At 34.1% G+C, this 22,433-nt stretch overlaps 2 long non-coding RNA genes across 6 annotated transcripts; both read right to left on the minus strand.

Annotated features, from left to right (window-relative positions):
- Positions 1–1,206: 1,206 nt before the first annotated feature.
- Positions 1,207–20,044, minus strand: LOC126718865 (uncharacterized). 5 transcript variants are annotated; one of them, XR_007653123.1, is made up of 14 exons: positions 19,755–20,044; positions 16,051–16,312; positions 7,976–8,151; positions 6,991–7,046; positions 6,472–6,589; positions 5,225–5,440; positions 5,082–5,145; positions 4,201–4,381; positions 3,607–3,637; positions 2,572–3,502; positions 2,382–2,456; positions 1,904–2,128; positions 1,741–1,803; positions 1,207–1,625 (listed from the first exon to the last, which is right to left on the minus strand). It is a non-coding gene; the product is annotated as an uncharacterized LOC126718865 (long non-coding RNA). The 5 variants fall into 5 exon arrangements; XR_007653120.1 differs by having other exon boundaries at positions 1,891–2,128; XR_007653124.1 differs by having other exon boundaries at positions 1,891–2,223.
- On the minus strand, positions 8,163–11,844 carry LOC126718866 (uncharacterized). Its single transcript, XR_007653125.1, has 3 exons — positions 9,694–11,844; positions 9,438–9,611; positions 8,163–9,353 (listed from the first exon to the last, which is right to left on the minus strand). It is a non-coding gene; the product is annotated as an uncharacterized LOC126718866 (long non-coding RNA).
- Positions 20,045–22,433: the final 2,389 nt, after the last annotated feature.

The following is a 22,433-nucleotide window of genomic DNA, read 5'->3' on the forward strand; positions in this document are numbered from 1 at the left end:
TTAATAGCTTAAATAAATATTTTTAAAATTTTAATTTTGACCAAATCGGTTTTGGTTGAATTTGCTAATTATCTAGTGCAAAGAAGAGAAATATGGAACAATACAGTATATCTTGGGGGAAAAATGATAAGCTTGTAATATCCACTAAACTAAGGTGTAATCTAGCACATGTGATTCAAAACCAAAATAATAAGGGACCATGATTTTAGAGAAGCTACCTTGCTTGCTTTCTTAATACTTACGGGTGTTAAGGAGGAAAATTAATAAATGTTGGGATGTTCAGTAAAGAGCTATTAATTTGAACTCATTCTTCAACATATATCTGAAGTTATTCCACCATAAAGATAAAATCATGAAATAAAGTTATGTGATCTAATGCTAATAAATCACAATGTAGATATTATTAACAATCTAACAAACACAATATGGATATTATTATATACATGGAAGTATGAAGGTATTTATAATTTGCTTGTTTCTAAAAAATTGACCGAAATACCTTTTATTTGCTGGTCATGTCAAACATTAACACCCTTACTTTTCGTAACAGTCATAAACCTAAAAAAATTTCCAAAAATCCACAAAAAAGGAAGGGCCGTGTGTGTGCGTGATCAACCAGACTTCTTGGCGTTTGGAGGACAGATTCGAGACAATTTCTTGTTTTAAAAGAAAATGTATTCTTGTTTTGGTGTGTGCACATACCAAAAATCCACTGTAAAAGTTGTTTTTTTTTTTTTCCAATAATTAATTATCTTTCAAAAAAAATTATTTTAAAATTAATATAATTACTATTTTAATGGAATTGGATAGAAAGTGTTTTTTTTTTCTTCTCAAATTTTTTTTTCTTACTATTATTGAAATATTTGGATATTTTCGGTTCTGAAAAGAGTTTCCTTCAAATTTAATAATAATAATAATAATAGAAAACTTGTGCTTTCAAATCCATCGGCACCCTGAATTCTCTCTAGTTTTTAGGTCGCAACAGTAAAGAGAGTTTCGGACATCCTTACTTCATACCAGATACGAATGATATCTGTGTTTTTTGAAAAAACATTGCAACACTCGAAAGTAGAAAGTTTTCACACATCACATATTTTTCGTGACTTGTTTGGTAACTTACACAGCATTGGTGGATTTGTAGAATTGATGAGAGAGAGACATACATAGATTCATACGGAGAGGAAGATAGAGAGAGCAACACAAAAGGACTAAATCGACATAATTAATAGTTGATTTTTTTTTTAATCAAAAGTTGATGAAATTAGCATAATCTAAAAAATTATAAATCACTTATCTTCAAAATATCGATTTTGATTTGCACTAGAGCCATGTAGCTCAACTGGCACAACAGTGTGTATTGAAAACTTTTTAACAGGCATTAAAAGAAATTAAACGGAGGACAACAATCCAATTGCAACCAAAACCCTGTAAGAATCTGTCCCCTCTCAAGGGCCATAATAAGGCAATGTCATATTGAAATTCATTTTCAAGAAAACATGAAGACCCTTCCAATCTCAAATACCAGACATTCGCACCAGCTTATTGTAAAGAATGCGGTCATCCCTGCTGGTGTTGCTATCTAACAATGCACTTTGCACAAGTTCCGGATGCATGAGATACATTAGCTACCAAACAATCAACACAAAAATATCAAGCATGGAATTAAAAATAAATAAAAAATACAGACAAACCAAAAAATAATCAAATATGGAACAGTAATTGAATAACAGATTTTTTCACCTGCACATCCCTGTGTGAGAGGAACTTCCCCAAGTTGTGGATGATCAACCTCATATAATCAACCTGAAAGACAACAGTTACTCCTTACCACACTAATCATCATGATATCACGCATATGAGAGAGAGAGAGAGTACACGTAGATGATCAACCTCATATCTTCACCTCATCAACATGATCAACAGTTTTATCCTCCTCCTTGACCTTGGTTTTGTCTTCATCTGGTTGAGCTGTGTTCAACGTTTCAGACTTGATATCTTGCTCTTTCACAGGGAGATCACTGGTCTTTGCTCGCTTCACTGGAGATATTTTATCCCTTTCCTTTTCTTGAATTTCTTCCCGTTGCCTCTTATGTTGATTTCTTTTTGTCACAAATTTTAGACGTAGTTTCTGCACATGCTCTCGGCCAAAAAATAAGCATGTAAATGAGGATGCCTCAAGAAAGGAAGCAAGTATTATGCATATTGACATAGTCCATAGCAAGCCTGTAGAAATGTTAAAATACGACTACCCATCTGATATTGAAGCATTTCATACAACAATTCAGCAAATAATGACAACTGCAAGAAACATGATCTTGCATGTCAGAGAGAGAGAGAGAGAGACAGCATAGAAGAGAAGTGGATGAAGCAGGTGAACAAACCTCAAATGTTGATTCTTGCATGTCCTTGTCAGTATAATCCAGGAGTGAATCCGGTGAAAGTGATAATGAACAAAGCTGTAATGGAAGATTCATAGTTAGACAAGGAGTACAAACAAGTTACATTAGATGGGGTGAAATAAATTTGATTAACATGTAGTATATAATACTGTGTAGGATGGCAAAAGCCTACTTTGGATTCCTTGCTCCATTTGGTTTGTAAAATCAAACCAAGATGTCGAGGAGGTTCTTCAGGCTCTCTTTTCTTTCAAATCTTTATTTGATTTGCTTCTAGAGTCATCTTTTCCATCATTGTCTTTTTTCACTTTCTCATCTTTAGATTTATCCCCATCTTTTAGTTTTCCCATCTTGCCATCATTTTGAGGAACTTTCTTCTTGTCGGCATCAGTCTCTACTTTAGACACCACGCCACTTTTCTCACCAGTTTTTCTTTCATCCTCCTTATCATCCTTGTCAGCCTTTATCTCTGTTTTCCTTGAATCGCCATCTCCTTGCTTCTTAGTGGCAACTGTTTTGGAGTCGGTCTTGGGAACTGTTTTCTTTTCAGATCTTTTGACCTCACTGACCAGATTTTCAGCATCTGCTGCTTGCCTCTCTGTGTTTTTGGTTTCATGCACTGTCTATTTCATCCCCATCAGCATCTTTCTTAGTTCCAGAAACCCCATCACTGGATTCCAAACCAGAGACCTTTTTTTAGCTATCCTCCTAATTATTTTTTTCTCCGCAGTTGTTTTTACACTGGTACCTTCCACAACTTGCAGCACTGCTTGGATCTAAATTATCCTTTGGTTTATCTTCAGTACCTTCATTCTGAACAATTTTTACTGCTGGAACCTTTTTTACCACCTTTTCTTCCTTACAAATGTTTTAGTGGGAGCAACTGACTTATCCTGTTGATCAGGTATCTCTAAGTTTACATTCTTCTGTCCATTATCCTTCTCATCCAATCACCCTTTTCTTCAGCTGTAGTAATTCCTTTCAGACCATTTCCATTTTTCTCCTTTTTGTTAGAATCTGCTGCTTGTCCAGAGGATGTGGACTCTTTTTCTTTTTTTCTGATTTGTCTAGTCTTTTGACATCTTTTGAGGAATCCTTTTCCTTATCTAAATAACAAACCCCCCCAAAAAATGAATCAATTTGATCACAAGTGACTAACATAAGAAGAAATGAGATATTAAATAAAATGAGACCATGCACAGCAATTTACCTTTCAGCCCATCTTTCTTCTCACTAGACCTCTGACAACAATACAGCATTATATTAGTAAGAAGAAAGCAACAAATCCAAAAGACCTAGGCAAGAATAGACATGATTGCCAAACATTGAGCACCAATGTTGCTCTAAATAGAGCCAGAAAGTTAAATAATAGATATCTCCATGTAATTGGTATTAAGACTTTAATGGGGTGAATTCAGCAACATTGTGTCCATAATCTAAAGATGTTTTGACCAACCCACTTTTCAATTACATGCCCCTATCATGAGAGTCAGATATCGAGTTCTTTCCAGGTTGATTTCTACAAATACAGCTCCGCACTCAAATTCACTTTCAAAAATGTGTTTATTGGAATTGACAAGCAGCATCATACTCGAAGTGCATGAGTAACAATGTTTTCAAGACTGAATTTGATCTGCACTCAATCTCAGAACAGATATTTGCCCATGTATCTACATATGTGCATGACTGCATGCACATATTTTGTGTTTGTCTCTGCCAGTGTATAAATTAGATGTCTTTTGGCAACGAACCTGAGCATAAGTAAAACCAATAAAAAAAAGTTTCAAACAATATAACTACAAACCTCTTTTTTAAAAGAAAGTTGGCGCTCCCTCTCTGCAACAGCCTTCTTGTGAGCAAGCCATTGCCCATTGGTCTCTCCATGAATCCAAAGAAGGGAGACATTCAGAAAAATCTGGAACAAATAGTACAGTGACCTCCTTATGGCTAAAAAGTCCATCCTTGCCAAGTCTGTCATAGTGTATCTGCAAACACCAAGTAGAATTAAAAATTAAATTTCTGGATCCAGTAAACACACACAAGTAACCAAAAACAAAATCTCTAAATACAACCCAGAAACATCAAAAGAGTTCAAAAACACTACATATTGCACTGTCTCATCTGCATCGCAACCAAAGAAAAACGCTTTTTTTTTCTTTTTTTTGGTCAACAAAGATGATACCTAAAAAGTTATGAACAAGGAGCCTGAACCTGTACGGTAAATTATTACATATTGAAGTAGCCAAGACTCCAAAAAAATGGGGATAAGCTACCAATGAATCACCTCTTCCAGACCACATAACAGTGGAAACTTTGTACAGTGGGTACAAATATTTTTATGGAAGTAGCCAAAATATAGATGTAAATGTAATGTTTGGGGAAATATCTCTGTTGTTACTTGTTAGTGGAAATATACATAGGCTAATTTAATGATTTAGTGTAAGTTTTGACAACTAAATCATCTTCTAATTCATAAAACTAAGATCTCAATAAGAAAAAAAAAAATCAAACATAAAGCAGAAGCCTTGAAGAAATTCATATCAATGTCAGCCACCTTAGATAACCCAAAAGGCCTATTGAAATAAGCTATAAAAGCCACAACGAGTATGTTAACTGTTGTAACAAAAATTCAAAGTAACTGAAGAGGTCCTAATAAATGTAACAATCATCAAAAGAAAGTTCTACCTTAAGAAAACAATTCCAATGACAGCAGTTCTGCAAATCAAGTTGAGTGACATCTTTTGCATATCTACAAAGTAAAAATAACATCAGGTCATTTGAACATAATTTCTAGATATCCTCTACAACAAATTTCCGACAGCACAAACCTATGGACCGTTTGAATTAAAGAGGTATCATCAACTGATGGGTCAACACCATCAGCAGGATTCCATTGACCACCAAGTGTCATGAAAGAGAAAGACTGGTCCTTTTTAAGCAAGGCAAACTGGAGATATTGCAAGCGTGGGGTATGCGATCATCAGAACTTTTTTCAGATGACAGCTCCTCCAGAGCATCTTGCTAAGTCCGCTCATCAAAATCATCTGAACCAAGAAGACAAAGAAACCTTAATTAATCATAACAAACTTTAATACAATTCATCATCCAACACCAGCTTTAAAATAATCAAATGGTGACAAAGCACATAAATAATGGATCCATCATTATAAAACATATAATAAGAGGACCCTCATCCCTCTACCTATGGGCTCTCCCACACTTTTGGGGATCCTGAACATGTAAAACTTAACCGTGCATTCCACTGATAGAATTTCAGCAAAACAAATGCTTAAATGGACTCACAAAATCATGCACTCTAGTCAAAATTAGTAAATCTAATAAATACATTTTGATTAAGAAAGATCAAATTTTTTATCAATCCCGCATGGGGGATGAGGCACGAGAGCTTTGAATGTTTTACTTCACCCCAAATTGTTTCTTCTTTTCTAGTTCATTAGTGAGTTTTTGCCCCAAGTGAGAGCAGAAGGGGAATTGAACTAGTAACCACTGGTTCATGAAGCGTGATACACAAAACTGTACCACCCCATGGGGCTAACCTTGCCCCAATCTATTATAAGTCATGCAAAATCTTTGCTAAAGGGGGAGAATTCATGACAACCTACCTTGTAAGAGACCTCATGATAATTTTTTTTTCCTTGAGATAAATTTATTGTGTAGCAAACCATGCTTTAACATTTTCATCATAAAGAAGCAAACACAGTTCTCATATGATTTAAGAGTGCAATTAGTTAATCACCAGCAAGTAGCAACAAATCCACAATGCCCAAGAATATGAAAAACAACCAATTTATGGGCTTACAACTTCCTCATACGATATAATTATTATTAGAATAACTTAAAATATCAGGTACTCAGGTCTAAGCTTCTGTGGCCAGTTATTACTGATTCCAAAAGCTGGCAGAACCTTAACAGCATCGATGGAATAAATTGTCCACTGCACAGTGCATTGTCTTTAATTGAAACCAGTATAGTTTTATAATTTTAAATTTAAAAATGCATTCTCTTTAATTGAAACAAATATAGTTTTATAATTTTAATTTTAAAAATGATTTACCTTTGCCTTTCACACTATATTTCCATGTTCTGAATTCATAGGTGCTTCAGCCAAAAGCTCAGCAGATGGCTCTTTCAGCTCAGTTGCCTTCTCTTCTTCAACAAAATCATGCTCAAATCTGCTCCACTCAACAATGTATATAAAAAATAATAATAATAAAACATCTTATCTTCCCCTTCTTTCAAAAAATAAGTAATACAACAACCATCCATTTGGTTTTGAGAAAAAGTGAAGAAACATAGGATATTAAAAATCACAAAACTAGTTAAAGTTCAAATACTTGTTCTGAGATGCAATATTTGTTTTCTTTTTTTGGCCAAAAACTGGACCAAAATTTTAGAAAAACAAGCAAATAGTTGTTCTTCTACTTTTCTTTCTTGTTCAAATTTTTATGCTACTTCATTCATCTTGCAAGTAGTCTTTTGCAATAAAAATATTGAAGGTACAAAAGCATATTCTGGATAAGCATAAGATAAACTTTGCAAAAACCATTGAAGTAACAGCATTAACAAGTGGTACCTGACAGGAGTGTTGATGGAAAGTCTAAGGTTCTCCTTCGGCCAGTTCACAATAGCCTAAAACAATTAAACACCACATTACGGCAATTATTCAACTATCTACTTGACATCTTTAAAATAAATGATAAAGACTAGGTTTTGAAAATCCAGGGGACACAAAGAGTCTAGGATATCACTTATCAAGTGACAAATAATCCCTCTCAACATCTACTAAACTAAATGAGTGAACCTGCAAATAGACAGCATTCATCACTGAAAGGAATGAAATACATGCACATGCCTGGTTTCAGCAAAACATAGCAGCATGCACCAAATACGTAGTCCATAACAGGGAGGGACAAAAAATCTCATGATCTTTTGTGTTTCAAAATTCAAATCAGTTCTTCCATAAAAAGGTAAACTTCCAAAATTGAAATTGCTGTTGATAAACATCAACCATCAGGTAAGAATAAAATGAATCATACATGCAAGTCTACTGGATTTAACATAAGGCCAAGGTCATAAATCCTAGAAAAGAGGTATGCAGAACTTTCTCCATAAAAGCACGTATAAATCAATCTGATGTACCAAACGAAAGACCTAGAGATTGAAGGGAGATATATTATAAGAATGGAGAGTAGATAAGGAACAAGAAGCCAAAAGAAAACCCCAGATCTAAACATTCCCAACCAGAGCAAAAAGATCAACAGGAGGAAACATGGAAGGAAAAAGGCACAAATTCATAGCAATACAAGGAATGGTCAAGACTCAAGACTGAGAAAACTCCCCAGAAGTAAAATCTGCATCCCAGTGTGAAAGACAAGAGAGAGCAATATGAAAAGAGTAAAGCCACAACTAAGAGCAATCACAGGAAGCAACAAGAATGAACCCAATGAAGCCCTCAACTCCATATCCCACAGGAAAAACAGCAGATCCTTGAAGAGGAATATTCTCATTATCATTAAATGTCTTAAGCTCTATACTAGAATTTTTTTTTTTTTTTTTACCTTGCAGACAGTCTCTCCTTTTTTCTTTAACAGGTGAAAGATGCCTTCAGCATAAGAGAACACCAAGTTATATTTCCATGCTCTGATTTTGTAGGTGCTTCAGCCAAAAGATCAGCTCAGCAGATGGCTCTTTTAGCTCAGCTACCTTCTCTTCTTCAACAAAATCATGATCAAAACTGCACTACTCAACAATGTATAAAAATAATAATAATAATAATAATAAAAACCATCTTATCGTTTCCTTCTTTCAAAAAATAAGTAATACAACAACCATCCACTTGGTTTTGAGAAGAAGTGAAGAAACATAGGATATTATAAATCATAAAACTAGTTTGAGTTCAAATGCTTGTTCTAAGATGCAATATTTGTTTTCTGGCCAGTAACTGGACAAAAATTTTAGAAAAACAAGTAACAGATTGTTTTTCTACTCTTCTTTCTTGTACATATTTTTATGGTACTCCATTCATCTTGCATGAAGTAGTCTTTTTCAATAAAATTTTTCTTACTCATCAAAAACACTAATATATTGTTTAACAAAAACCATTAAAATCACAAACTGCTACTTGCAGGAAAAAGATTAAAGGTACAATAGCATGTTCTGGATAAGCATAAGATAAACTTTGCAAAAAGCATTGAAGTAATAGCATAAGAGAACACCAAGTTAGTTATAAGGGCTGCAAGATACACATGCAGCAATATATTTAGAACTTGAGCAGGACACAAAATAAAACATCAAGATCCACATATGTAAAGCATCATGGTGTGGGGAATCTCGTCGCAAAGATTTCCCGTCCTTCACCAAAGAGGACCCACGGCAGTCCCTAGAGACTCTTGCTGGAGTTCGATCATGTCCGGCTTCAAGTCCACGTTTGCACTCTCGTTCTCTCTTGTTTTCAAACAATATAACTACAGACCTTTCCAAATCGGTCATAGTCTCATAGTGCATATGCAAACGCCAAGTAGAATTAAAAATTCACTTTTTGGATCTGGTAAATACAAGCACGTAACCAAAAACAAAGTCTCTAAATACAACCCAGAAACATCAAAAAGAGTTCAAAAACATGATATATTGCTCTACCACCAAAAAGGCACAAATGATCCTACCAAGTATGCTTTCGAAGCACATGAGCAGAAAAAAATCAAGGAGAAAAAACAATTAATGCTAGGATCTAGCATAAACAAACCTTTCCCTCACAACACCTCCAAAGAGTGCTCCTATTTTATCCTCTCTTTTTTTTTTTGCAAGACCAAGCTTGAATGGCTCCCATTCACCCCTCATCTTGATGACTTCATCAGAAGTATCATCATTCTCAAACAACCCGTTTCCATAATTTAGAAATTTTGAAAACGCCTTTCTCTTTACTTCCATAGCATTTGTCTACACCCAAAAAAAAGAGGAAAAAAAAAGTTAGAAATTTAAACATTTTTTTAAGGTAAGTAAGAATTCATTAAAAAAATTTACCAAGAAGCGTAAATTGGTGTGATCAAACTTGAATGAATCTGTTTTTAAGACATTGGTCGGTCCCATTACTTAGAACTTCTCTGCTATGAGGAGGTCTTCCAAGTGGTAATGCTTAAGAGCCACCTTAGAGCGATACTTAGGGCTGTACTTTCCCAATATGCGAACATATCCCTGCTGTAAGAAAAAAATAACAATGATATCATAATTTTAAACTATAATAATTATAATACCTTCTGTCATAATTCATAACACTTACACAATCATTCTTAGCGTCAATCATAGTACAACTATCAAATCCTTCTTGCATATTCTTCCTAAATGATAATAAAACATATATATTAGCGTTAAAATTAAAATTAAATTATAAAATACACCAAATATGAAAAATGTTATTGAAAAACACAAATGGTTTCATAACTTTACCTCTTCTCAATAACCAATTTCTGAGTATGAGAATGATTGTGTTTTTAAGAAGAGGTAAAGTTATGAAACCATTTGTGTTTTTCAATAACATTTTTCATATTTGGTGTATTTTATAATTTAATTTTAATTTTACCGCTAATATATACATTTTATTATCATTTAGGAAGAATATACAAAAAGGATTTGATAGTTATACTATGATTGACGCTAAGAATGATTGTGTAAGTGTTATGAATTATGACAGAAGGTATTATAATTATTATAGTTTAAAATTATGATATCATTGTTATTTTTTTCTTACGACAGGGATACGTTCGCATATTGGGAAAGTACATCCCTAAGTATTGCTCTAAGGTGGCTCTTAAGCATTATCACTTGGAAGACCACCTCACAGCAGAGAGGTTCCAAGTAATGGGACCGACCAATGTCTTAGAAACAGATTCATTCAAGTTTGATCAAACCAATTTACGCTTCTTGGTAAAATTTTTTTAATGAATTCTTACCTTAAAAAAATGTTTAAATTTCTAACTTTTTTCTTTTCTTGTTTTTTTGGGTTTAGACAAATGCTATGGAAGTAGAGAAAAAGGCGTTTTCAAAATTTCTAAACTATGGAGACAAGTTGTTTGAGAATGATGATACAAATAATACTTATGATTAAGTCTTTATCAAGATGAGGGGTGAATGGGAGTCATTCAAGTTTGGTCTTGCAAAAAAAAAGAGGATAAAATAGGAGCACTCTTTGGAGGTGTTTGAATATTAGTAACATCAGTTACTAATATTCAAACAATTAGTAATATTCAACAACAATTAGTAATGGGGGGATAAATTGGGCCATGAGCCCCGCCCGAGGACGCCAAAGAGCTCGAGGACAAACAAGTATTAATAATGGCAAGTAGGTTACTAAGCTAATAACTGTTAAAACATTTTTCTATACATAAAAGCTTTTATATCAAAAGCTTTAGTTTCAAGGGACAAAAGCTATTTTTTATGTTGTCCACCCAAGAATTCTCAAAAAACCAAGGCAACACATAGCTTCAAAAACAAAAATTTATACGGATACCTTTTCAGCTTAATAAATCTTTTGACACTCTGTAATGCAAAACCTCCTTAAACTCTTTAGCTGTTATCTTCCTTACGATCTTAAAAAATATATATATAACAAATTGAAATATGACAAGATATACTTTCTAATTACTCCCTCACAAACTTGTCAAGTTCTTTAACTAAGTGTTAATTTCAAATTTCCAAATTTAGATTTTCTTCCTCTTCAAGAAGGTGGTAGAGGCAATTTGTGGGCAACTCTATTCACCAAGCCATGAACTACTCCAAACCAAATATTATTTGGTCTCACTACCTATGCTCTGAACCTATTCAAGAAACTCCAATTCAGATCAAAAGATATATATCTCTCTCCATACCCAGAATTTACTATCCCTGGCAATGTGGTCGAATCCATCACCACGTGCAATTCAGTCATAGATTTTGTCTGAGCCAAAAAAGTAGTCCAAAGCCCCAATGACTCTCCCTCTAATTGAACGCTTTTCTTGAACTTGTATCCCCAGCACACTCTAACAAACAAGGGGATAGATCGCTGGTCCCTCGCTATAAATGTTGTGACAGCCATCTCCTTTGGATGAGCTTTTAGCACTGCATCACATGACACTGTAACTCTCTTATTTGTTGAGGGAATCCATAGCCTCGGATGAAACTTGCATCTCCCTAACAATGTAAATAAACCTAAAATAACAAAATAACAAAAATTGGAAACTAGGGTATTAGAAAATAAAAAATATTAGAAATATACCTTTGCAACCACTAATCACATAAAACTCTCCAACTTTAAATGCTGGCCGTTTTGTGAACCGCAAACGGGAATCCACAAAAAGGGCAATAACCATTGTAACAACATCCTTAGCCTACAATAAGATATATATATATATATATATATAAAGAAATAAGATATATAAAGAAATATTAAGCATATTAATTTAGTGTTTAGTATGCTTAATATTTTTACATTTATCTTATTTCTTTATATATATATATATATCTTGTTGCAAGCTAAGGATGTTGTTGCAATGGCCATTGCCCTTTTTGTGAATTCTCGATGATTGCGGTTCACAAAACAGACAACATTTAAAGCTGAAGAGTTTGATGTAATTAGTGGTAGCAGAAGTATATTTCTAATCTTTTTTATTTTCTAATATCCTAGTTTCCAATTTTTGTTATTTTCTAATTTTAGATTTATTTACATTGTTAGGGAGATGCAAGTTTCATCCAAGGCTATGGATTCCCTCGGCAAATAAGAGAGTTACAGTGTCCTGTGATGCAGCGCACTAAAAGCTCATCCAAAGGAGATGGCTGCCACAGCATTTATAGCGAGGGACCAGCGATCTATCCCCTTGTTTGTTGGAGCGTGCTGGGGATACAAGTTCAAGAAAAGCACTCAATTAGAGGGAGAGTCATTGAGGCTTTGGACTACTTTTTTGGCTCAACCAAAATCTATGACTGAATTGCATATGGAGACAAATTTGACCACATTGCCGAGGATAGTAAATTCTGGATATGGAGACAGATATATGTTCTGATCCAAATTGGAGTTTCTTGAGTAGGTTAAGAGCAGAGGTAGTAAGACCAAATAATATTTGGTTTGGAGTAATTCATGGCTCGGTAAATAGGGTTGCCCACAAATTGGCTGCCTCTACCACCTTCTTGAAGAGGAAGAAAATCTGAATTTGGAAGTTTGAACCTCTAGGAAGGTTTTGAAGAGCGACGATACTTATAAAGTAGAAGTTCTAAAGGATCCCGCAACTTCTGTAGAAGTGGAGGTTGTAGAGAAGCACTCCAAGAGAGCTAAAGTTATGTTTAGCTCTAGCCTCTGTTAGGAGGTGTTTAGAAGGCCATATGATTAAGGAGAAAGGATTTGTAGAGAATGACCTTGAGGAGAATATCAAAATTCCTAAGTTCAATTCATCAGATGAGACTGAGAGATTTTTTTTAGGTGTGATTGAAGGTAATATAGATTTTTAAGTGTTACAATGTATTATTTTAAATTGAGATTTCTTTTTTTAAATTGAAATTTGTTTTTTGCAGATATAGGGCAAGGAAGATAAAGTTTTAGATACTGTTGTACTCCAAGCCTAGAGTAAAAAGTTAGCTGCACCAGTTGTAGAGCTAGAGATCCCTATATTCTACGGCCCATAGAGCACTGGTTCATATGAAGATAAAATACTATAAGTATAAGATAGATGATAATTACCCCTAGAGTGTGAAAATTTGATGAAAAACTGGGTATTGCATTACTTCTCTAAGTCAAAGAACATTAGATATTTATACAAGATCTAAGAGTGTAACTAATTTCTACCTAATCTCCACTATATACGCATCTAATCTCTATAGCCAATTATATTGTTACACGTACATATAAAATCTACTAAATGAAAAGTCTATTCTAAACTACATGTCGCACAATGCTCTGTTATCAAACAGAAAACATGGTTAAATTTTGTTACAGAAAACCTACAGTCTGCAAGAATTTATATAATTCGATTTAACAAATGGGTGGGGTTGGTCGATCACGGCCGGTGGTGAGTGGTGAGAGATTATTGAGGTGGTGAATGGTGAGAGGATGCACTTCATTCCAAAGCACTTGAGGACTCTTGAGGAACTTTGGCTAGTAAACAGAGTCTTAATGATGTTACAGAGGTGAAAACCTAAAAAATTTTGAGCTACCTTTGAAATGCTAGGTACCTTTGTTGGGAAAATGACTTATTAGGGAAATGAATTTGCCCTACCAATTTGCATTTCCCTAAAAGTTTGCATTTCCCTAACAAATACAAATTGTATGCTTGCTTTCATCCCTCGTCAATTGCATTTCCCTAAAATTATTAAGGAATTACAATTTACATCATTAGGGAACTAACAATTGCATTTACTAACAATTTGCATCCAATTGCATTTCCACTCTAAAATTATTAAGGAAATGCAATTACATTGTTAGGGAACTAACAATTGCATTTCCTAACAGTTTGCATCTAATTGCATTTTCATGACTAAGTTGCGTTGTAGAAACTGACTTGGTCAAGCTCCAAGGCTATGGAGTCCCTCAAGTCAGTTTTTACACGCATCTAGTCATGTAAATGTAAATCTTGTTAGGGAAATACAAATTAGTTGGGCAAATTCATTTCCCTACATACAACTCAATCATTTGAGTTGTTAAGGAAATGCAATTTGCATTTCCTAACAATTTTTAGTATATAATTTCCTAAAATGCTAGGGAAATGCAATTTACATTTCCCAAACCATTTGCATTTGTTAGGAAAATACAGATTGTAGAAATTTGCATTGTTAGGGAAATGCAAATTGTTAGGGAAATGAGTTGCATGTAGAAAACAAATCCCAAGAACAAATCCTTCAAGAATCTGCATTTACTTAAAGTAGTATAGATAAGAATATAATTGAGAGAACACACTGAAGAAGCAACAAACGTAGATGAAAATGAAGCAAAGATCAGTATACAAACAAAAACCATAACTAACATTAAACACTGACAGCAAAAAGCACAGCATTGGCATAATTAAGCCTAGTAAAACCATTATATCAAGTCTAAGACAAAGCTAAATTTAGCATCCAAAGAAAATTACAGATCAATGCCTCTTGATTCTGAAATTGCCTGTGGTTCCAAAACTCAAGAAAATCATCTCCATTCTAATTTACATATTAAAACATCCGCTTGTTGTTTATGACAAATCTAAGAACATTAACGAGTACATCCATGCTAGGGATCTCATTAAGAGGAGCACTGACTACTTGCTCCTAACCTTCAATTCCTCTGCTACCAAAATTGATAAGATCTATTGCCAAGTATTCATCATTTTATACATATTCCCCTATTGACATTACTTTTGTGTCATTCAGATAATGCACACTGTGAATTTATATATCAAACTTCAACTTTAATACCATTTTTTGTTTCAACAGTGACATAGTTCTGATGTATGTGCTAAAATGGCTACAATATACTTGGGTTGGAGGAAGACAATATATGTAACATGACTAACAGCTAAAATGTCTTCATCTGCTGCTAGGTTGGTGGACATCAAAATGGCTCTCAAACACCAGATGATCACAACTGCTGGCAAAAACCAGAAGACATGGGACTATCTTCGGCCTACACTAACTTGCCAATCAGAAAGACAAGTTTAGTCAATTGTCTTTCTATCCTATTATTTACCATGATATTTTACATTCTTTAAGAGGATTGAATCTGCTTTTACATCAAAAAAGGCATGCTTAGTGTCCACTGCAAAAATTTATTCTAAAACCATACGCAAGACAATAATAATTCATAGTGGTGAGGTCACAGCTACTCCAATTCATCACAAATTTGGTCCAAAAAAAAAATCAAAAACTGAAAAATTAAAAATTAGAACCACATTAAGCATGAAGCTCAGCTAAAGAACTTACCAAGCACTTGTAATTTGAACTCACAAACGTTCTAGCTTTCTATCCCAAAGAATTAGAACAAATCTATGGCTGGGGTTTGCTCATTTAAAACCTAAAGAATCCCAACGGGCTCAACAGTTTAAAAGTAAATTGTACTATCTTCCAACCAAGCTAAATTGACTGCAATAAGAGGCGGGTGAAAAGGCTACTAAGCGACTCCAGTAGTATCAACTATCAACTATAACATCAAACAGAGTTGGTTTGTAATTTTGCATCTACTTAAGTATGACATGTATCAGGAAAAAATAAAAAAGAATCAAGCCAGCATTTGATCTGAGTTGCAAGCTGTAGTTAGCAGAAAATGTCATAGATCATAAACATCAAAATGGACCCCAAAAAAAAAACTATACATAACCAAAGAGAAAAAAATTAGAAAGTTTTTGCAAATCAAGACCCAATAGAACTATTAAACTACAAATTTATCACTACCTTATATATGTCCCAATCATAGGCCAAGGCATCATAGCTTGAATTTATACATCCCATACAGGAAATTCAGAGAGCTCACATCACAATCAATACGAAACAGAAGTTTAACAATTCATATGAGTAGTGTGCTGCATTAACCAAGTTTTCAATTCAATTTTGTGAAACAGTACTTGGCCAAATCACTTTTCCATTTACACATCTTGTCAGTGTGGGAACATACAGTTCCAAGCAGAATCAGAGTGATGAAATTTCTCACCACTATAGTTCAAGTCGAAGGAGGTCCACGGAATGAGTTTTCAACTCTTGAATTGAAGAAGAAAGTCATAGCCATTGCAAGGATCCAAAACACGAAACAGAGAAGCACAATTTTTGTTCAGTCATATCCTCTGGCTGAGTGTAGAACTCATCTACAATAATACTCAACAGCGCATCCAGAAGCTTCTTTGATTTGAGTATCTACGTCCACCGAGTTCAAGGCCTGAGATCGAGCTTTTTTGAGAAAATCAACCACAATGCACCTGCAATCACATTGAAAGCACGCAATACACAACCACAAATTCAATTTTGACATGGCATTTCAAATTCAAGAACAAAAACAGCAAAGTTCAAAATCTTCCAAGCAAATAACAGAGTATGGCCAAAATTCGAGTCTAAGAAAAAACAAATTGATCAGAAATAAGTTTTTAAAACAACAAAATCAAGAGAAATAGAAAAATACCTAATTGGAGGGAGAATAATAGAAAAATTGAGTCGAGAATCTGTTTGGTTGCCTAGAAAATAGCAGGAAAATCAACCACCAAGACCTATGAGAGAACGAGATATAGAGAGAGAGAGAGAGGGAGCGATTGGATTCTGTTTAGTTGCCTAGAAAATAACAGGAAAATTAATCGCCAAGACCTATGAGAGAGCGAGAGTGAGAGTGAGAGAGAGGGAGATAACTCGTTGATTAATAGTAAAATACCTATATAAGCTGTGTTTTTATTTTCAACATTTATAACCTGTTGATTAAAATATTTAATTTCTTTTTTCTACATTCATCCAACTGTTGATATAAATTATCCCTATTCAATCAGTTGGCATGTCAATTTTTCACCATTTATTTATTACTTATTTCAACAGTTATGCCAACTGTGAAAATACATATGTGAATTTCTCACCACCTATTTCAACGGTTATGCCAACTGCAGAAATACATATGTGAATTTTCAACAGTTGAATGTAAATGTAGAAACTAAAGGCTTTTATCAACATTTTTTAATAACCGTAGATACAAATACATTGAAAAAGCTCATGTTTGTTGTAGTGATAGGTGAATGTTTGAGAGAAAGAGAGCATCTTACTTAGTATCTAGAAAGTAAATAGAAGAAGAGCTGGTCATCCTTGGAAAGGACACTTAATATAAAAAATATTTCAAATTGAAGGGCAAAAGAGCCTTGCAAAATAGGACTCTACTACCATAAAGAGCCTTACTATATACTTGTGTTCAATGCACTCAAATTGTAAACGAAGTTGCTCAACAAAATAATTTTAAGAATCGAAGCATGCTGGCCTTCAAGTGTTCTTTTCTCCTTTCCTCTTAGCTTATTTTCTTTCATATAGTATTTTTTGTACAGTCCTTAATCACCATAAAATTCTCTCTTTTACTACTTCCTTAAAGAGGTCAAGCCTTGCAGCAATGGCAACTACCTTACACAAAAAAAAAAAAAAAAAAAAAGTGGTCAGAAGTTCGGGACCGAGAATCAGCCTCTTCAATAAATTGGACGTAAGGCCACCTACCATGACCTCTACCAGACCCCACAAAAGTGGGAGCTTTGTACAATGAGAATATAGTCTTCTTTTTCCTTTTCGTCCTCAAACCTAAAAAATCAAGCCCTAAACTTTTACCTTTCAAAGCCCATAAACCCTCCATACTTTCTTACATCAAATAACACATCAAACCATCTTTTAATTCTGAACACAACCCCATAACCCTTTCTTCAACAATTCTAAACCCTAGATCCACAAATTCTTTTAATCCTAAACCTATGATACCCATCATAAGCACATATGGACAAATTCTCCATCTTTTCCTATGTCACAACTTGGAGAAAAATTGTCATGTATAGTAAATCTAATTCGCATAATCAATGTGTAATCTTATAATTTTTTTAAGAGATGCTTCAAAAAAATTAAATAAATAAAATTTTAAGTTCCTTAAAAGACTAGTTTTGTTTTTTTTTTAAAAGATTATAAAACTTATTTGTTAGATTAATCAATTTACACAAGCTTGTTGTAAAACGGAAACTAAAACCTATTGTTAGAATAATTAATAGAGCTAAAAACCCTAAAACTTGCTAAGCCTATATGAAAATAATTAAGCCACCTAATTTCTTAATGCAACACTTGAAAATAATATTTTAGCATGTTTGATACGCATAAGCAAAGGTTATCTACATATGATATCTATATTATGTGGCACTTTGCTTTAATCAATCACCTCAACCATCTATATTATGTGGCACTTTGCTTTAATCAATCACCTCAACCCTCGGGAGATACAAGGCCTTGGCGGCTTAAGGTCGCCACCTTGCTCACAAATAACAAAGCAATAGGCAATAAAAGAACAATAAATTGAAAAAAAAAAACTGTCGAAGTGTAATCTCTTAAAGCAAATTATAAAGCTAAGCTTTAATAATTCAAGGCAGTAACAGGACAATTTTCATACTTGAGAAGAGCAGCCCTCATCCTCATCCAACATAGGAAAACAACAAAAATATTTCAAAGTAATAATTCCAGGTGTAACAAAAATCAAGAAAGACATGCTTCTCTAACATTCCCTAAAACAAAAACATAAAAATTGATTTTCAGAGAATAAATAACAATGGTTTTTATCCAAGAACTTTTGGATAGGAGAGTTATTTTGTTTTTGATAGGTAAGTTATTTTGTGTTCTCTGGCACTAACCTCCGCTGCATCAGAGGCCGTATTCTCATCTGATCTGAGAACATCCTATCCTATCCTTCCCTTATTGATCTGTTTGGAAAACCAAACTACGAGGGCAAGCTCTCTCTTGATGTCTTTGATGATCTCCTCAGGGAGGTGGTGATATATTTTGAAGGTAGGGTTACAAGTGCGAGTGCGAGTGTGAGTTCTCGATGCTACGGCAAACATCTTGATGGAACACAGGTTTTTTTGCGGTTTTACCTTAGGGTTTTTAGGGGTCTTCTCGTTAGAAGAAGAGTTCTCGACAGAAAGGTTTGCAGGGTTTTGTACTACTCTCTTTTTTACCCAGAAGGGTTGTACTTTGTAAATACAACTTCCAATCAAAACCCTTAAATTAAATAAGAATTAAAAAAAAAAGTTTAAAGTTTAGAAATAAAAAAAATTAAATAAATAAAAACGAACTTCACGCGTATTGGGCCCATGCAATTTTTTTTTTTTTTTTTTTTTTTGAGATAAGCACATGCGAAACTTACATTACATGAACCTAAATGGGCCCACCTTAGCTGTTTCTATTAATAAAAATATAGAAAATTTCTATTAAAAAAAAGAAAAATAGAAATTTGGGTATTAATAACGCTAATGAACTTAACTGCCCTCACTCACCTCAGTCCCTGTCGGTGGCGCCGTCCACCGACGGAGGAGAAAGAGTGAGAGTTTTTTCACAGAATGAACAGTGAACACCACAAAGAAATCTGCATATCTAAGCATAATAATAGTAATACTACTACAAAGATACAAAATAAAGCCATAATAATAGAGCCGGAGATCAATCGGTCTCGGTCGGTTTTCGGTTTTCCAAAGAGAGGGTTATTGAGCAAACACCAAAGCATATAAAATCACACTCAGAATCGATAAAAACCACAAGCTCAAAACTTTTCACACAGATCACTCAAAAGCAAAATCACCGTTCACTTGAAAAAATAAATCACAGTATAAACGAAACAAAACAAACACAGCCTAAAGTGTAAAAAAAACTCACCGATTATATGAGAATCTGAGATATACGAAAGATCAGGGAAGTAGAGATCTGTTACAGTTGGTCTTCATTGATCTGAAGCGAAGAGAAGAAACTCACAGAGAGAGAGAGAGAGAGAGAGAGAGAGAGAGAGAGAGTCAGAGAGACTGAAGAATTTGAGTGAAGAAAGCTTTTCTTCTTCCATTTTGTTCTCCGTGTGTGTCAAACAATCGCACCGAACCGAAGCGAGAAGGGTAGAAATAAACGAGAAAAAGTTGGGGAAGGGGGCGGATGAAGAAAAGAATAAAATAGCATGCTCTAGGGTTTTATATCATAAGGGGTATTTCCGTATTTATATCATGCTCTAGGGTTTTAAAAAATTAAATAGCAAATTTACCCCCAACCCACGCGAAGGCTTGAACCTGGGATCAACTAGGCGAACCACGAGTAGCATACCACTAAGCCCCTGATCACCTAAGTATTAGTGTTACATAAATATATATATATATCGGTCGGTTCGGTCAGTTTAGAGGTGAAAAAATCCAGAACCAAAACTGAAAATTTCGGTTTTTAAAAAATGAAACCAAAACCGAACTAAAATTTTAGCAACGATTCGGTCGGTTTCTGGCCATTTTTTCAATTCGTCAGTTTTTTACACACCCCTATTTCTTGGTAAACCTTGTTCCTTCTTCTCCCTCACTTTTTACCACCACCATAGCTTCTTTCCCACCCCCTCCCCCCCCTTTTTTTTTTTTTTTGATACGATCCCCTCACTTTTTCATAAGCATGACTTTTGATGATAAATGATAATGGTGGGTGGTGGGGTATAGGGGTGTCAATGTTTGACCCAACTCGCGAACACGATACGAACCCAACACAGATTTTTTCGAGTTAGGGTTAGGCCTTAATGGGTTTGGGTCATAAACGGATCAACCCGAAAGCGACACGATAAGAAACGTGTCATAAGCGGGTCAACCTGTGTAACCCGCAATAGACACGTTTGACACGCCAATTTATTTGTGTCAACCCAAAATGACCCACTTAACACAACACGTTTAACTCGTATAACAAATATATATTTATTTTATTTTATATTTTTCAAATACCTTTTATATCCAACATATATTTTAAATTTAAAAAGCAAAGTGAGTAATTACAAAAATTTACAAGGGATATAATTAGAAATTGAAACTTTTAGATCCTAGAACTACTAATACTTTTTTTTTTTTTTGGCATAGAACTTGCACAAATAAAATTGGATGAGCTTGTGGAAGATGTTATGAATTTTGACATCAACAAATAATCTATGGATGATAATTGTGGTCATAGTTAGGATTAATCTACTATTTGCTCAAATTCTTTCAATATTGATACTTAGCATCTGACGAGTTCCGAGGATATTATATTTTTGTTCAACTATGCTGTCTTATTTTTGTTAAACTTTGTTATTTTGAATTTGGGTTGAAGTGTATGCACTTCTTTTGGAGTGTAAATAACTTATTTCTAGATGAATGTTATATTTTTGTTGAACTATATTATTTTGAATGTGAGTTGAAGACTTGAGGTGTATGCACTGCTTTTTGGGATGTAAAAAAAAAATATTTATAGATGGATGTTATATTTAATATTATGCAGGTTGAAATGGGTTGTGTTACATTCGTGTCAACCCAACACGACTCGTTTATTAAGCGTGTCAAATGGGTTGGGTCAGGTCAACCTGCCTTATTAACAGGTCGGGTTAGGGTTGAAGGATCATGACACGATTATTAAATGGGTTGGGTTAGGGTTGAGTCATTTAGTCGAATACCCCTACCTCGACACGATACGAATTCGACACGCTAACCCGAATTGACACCCCTAGTGGGGTATTGTTTGGTTAGTGTATGGATTAAGTGTAATATTAAGTCCTACTTTGGTAATTATGACTGCCTTCCTTTATGACTTGTAGTTGGCAAGAGATTTTTTTTTTTTTTCCCCCTCTTTTCCTTTTTTGAGAAGATAGTTAGCAAGACTCAAGAGATTGGAATGTTTAGTACATGCACTTAAAAATTAAAAATTGTTGTTTGAAAATATGTGTAAAAATACGTGTAGATGAAAACATGTATAAAAATACGTGTAATGTTGTTTAAAAACTAAAAATTGTTGTTTGAAAACATGTACCAAACACCCCCAATAGTTTCCTTTTTTTTTTTCTTTTCTTTCATACGTTGGGACCATATTTTTTGTTACCATTTTTGCCAGAGCTTCTATACCTAACCAGGAGTAATTATATAATACTCCTGGAATATCATAAATGCATATTATTTCCTCTCACATAATTGTATGCCTCACTAATTAATTTCATGATGGGACCCACAATTCATGTGAGATGAGAGAATATGCATTTATGGTACTCTCGGAGTATTCAATAATTTTCTCCTAAACAGTTGCGAGTTGTTGAGTAAAAGTGGTAGTTTCATGTAAATCTACAATTTTTATCACTTGTAATTTAATACTTATGCGAAATTGTAATAAGAATGGTAATCTAATCATTCCTCTTTCTTTTTTGTGCAACAAATAAAATTTTTTCTCTTCTCTTCATTTTCTAAAAATATGTCGACTTTCAAATTTTTAAGGAAAAAAAAAAAACTTATAAACCCATAAAAATACAAAAAGATAAACAAACAACCTTTTCATCTAATCAATTCTTTTGTCAAAAATACT

The sequence above is a fragment of the Quercus robur genome, chromosome 3, assembly GCF_932294415.1.
Source record: "Quercus robur chromosome 3, dhQueRobu3.1, whole genome shotgun sequence".
Lineage (NCBI taxonomy): Eukaryota > Viridiplantae > Streptophyta > Magnoliopsida > Fagales > Fagaceae > Quercus > Quercus robur.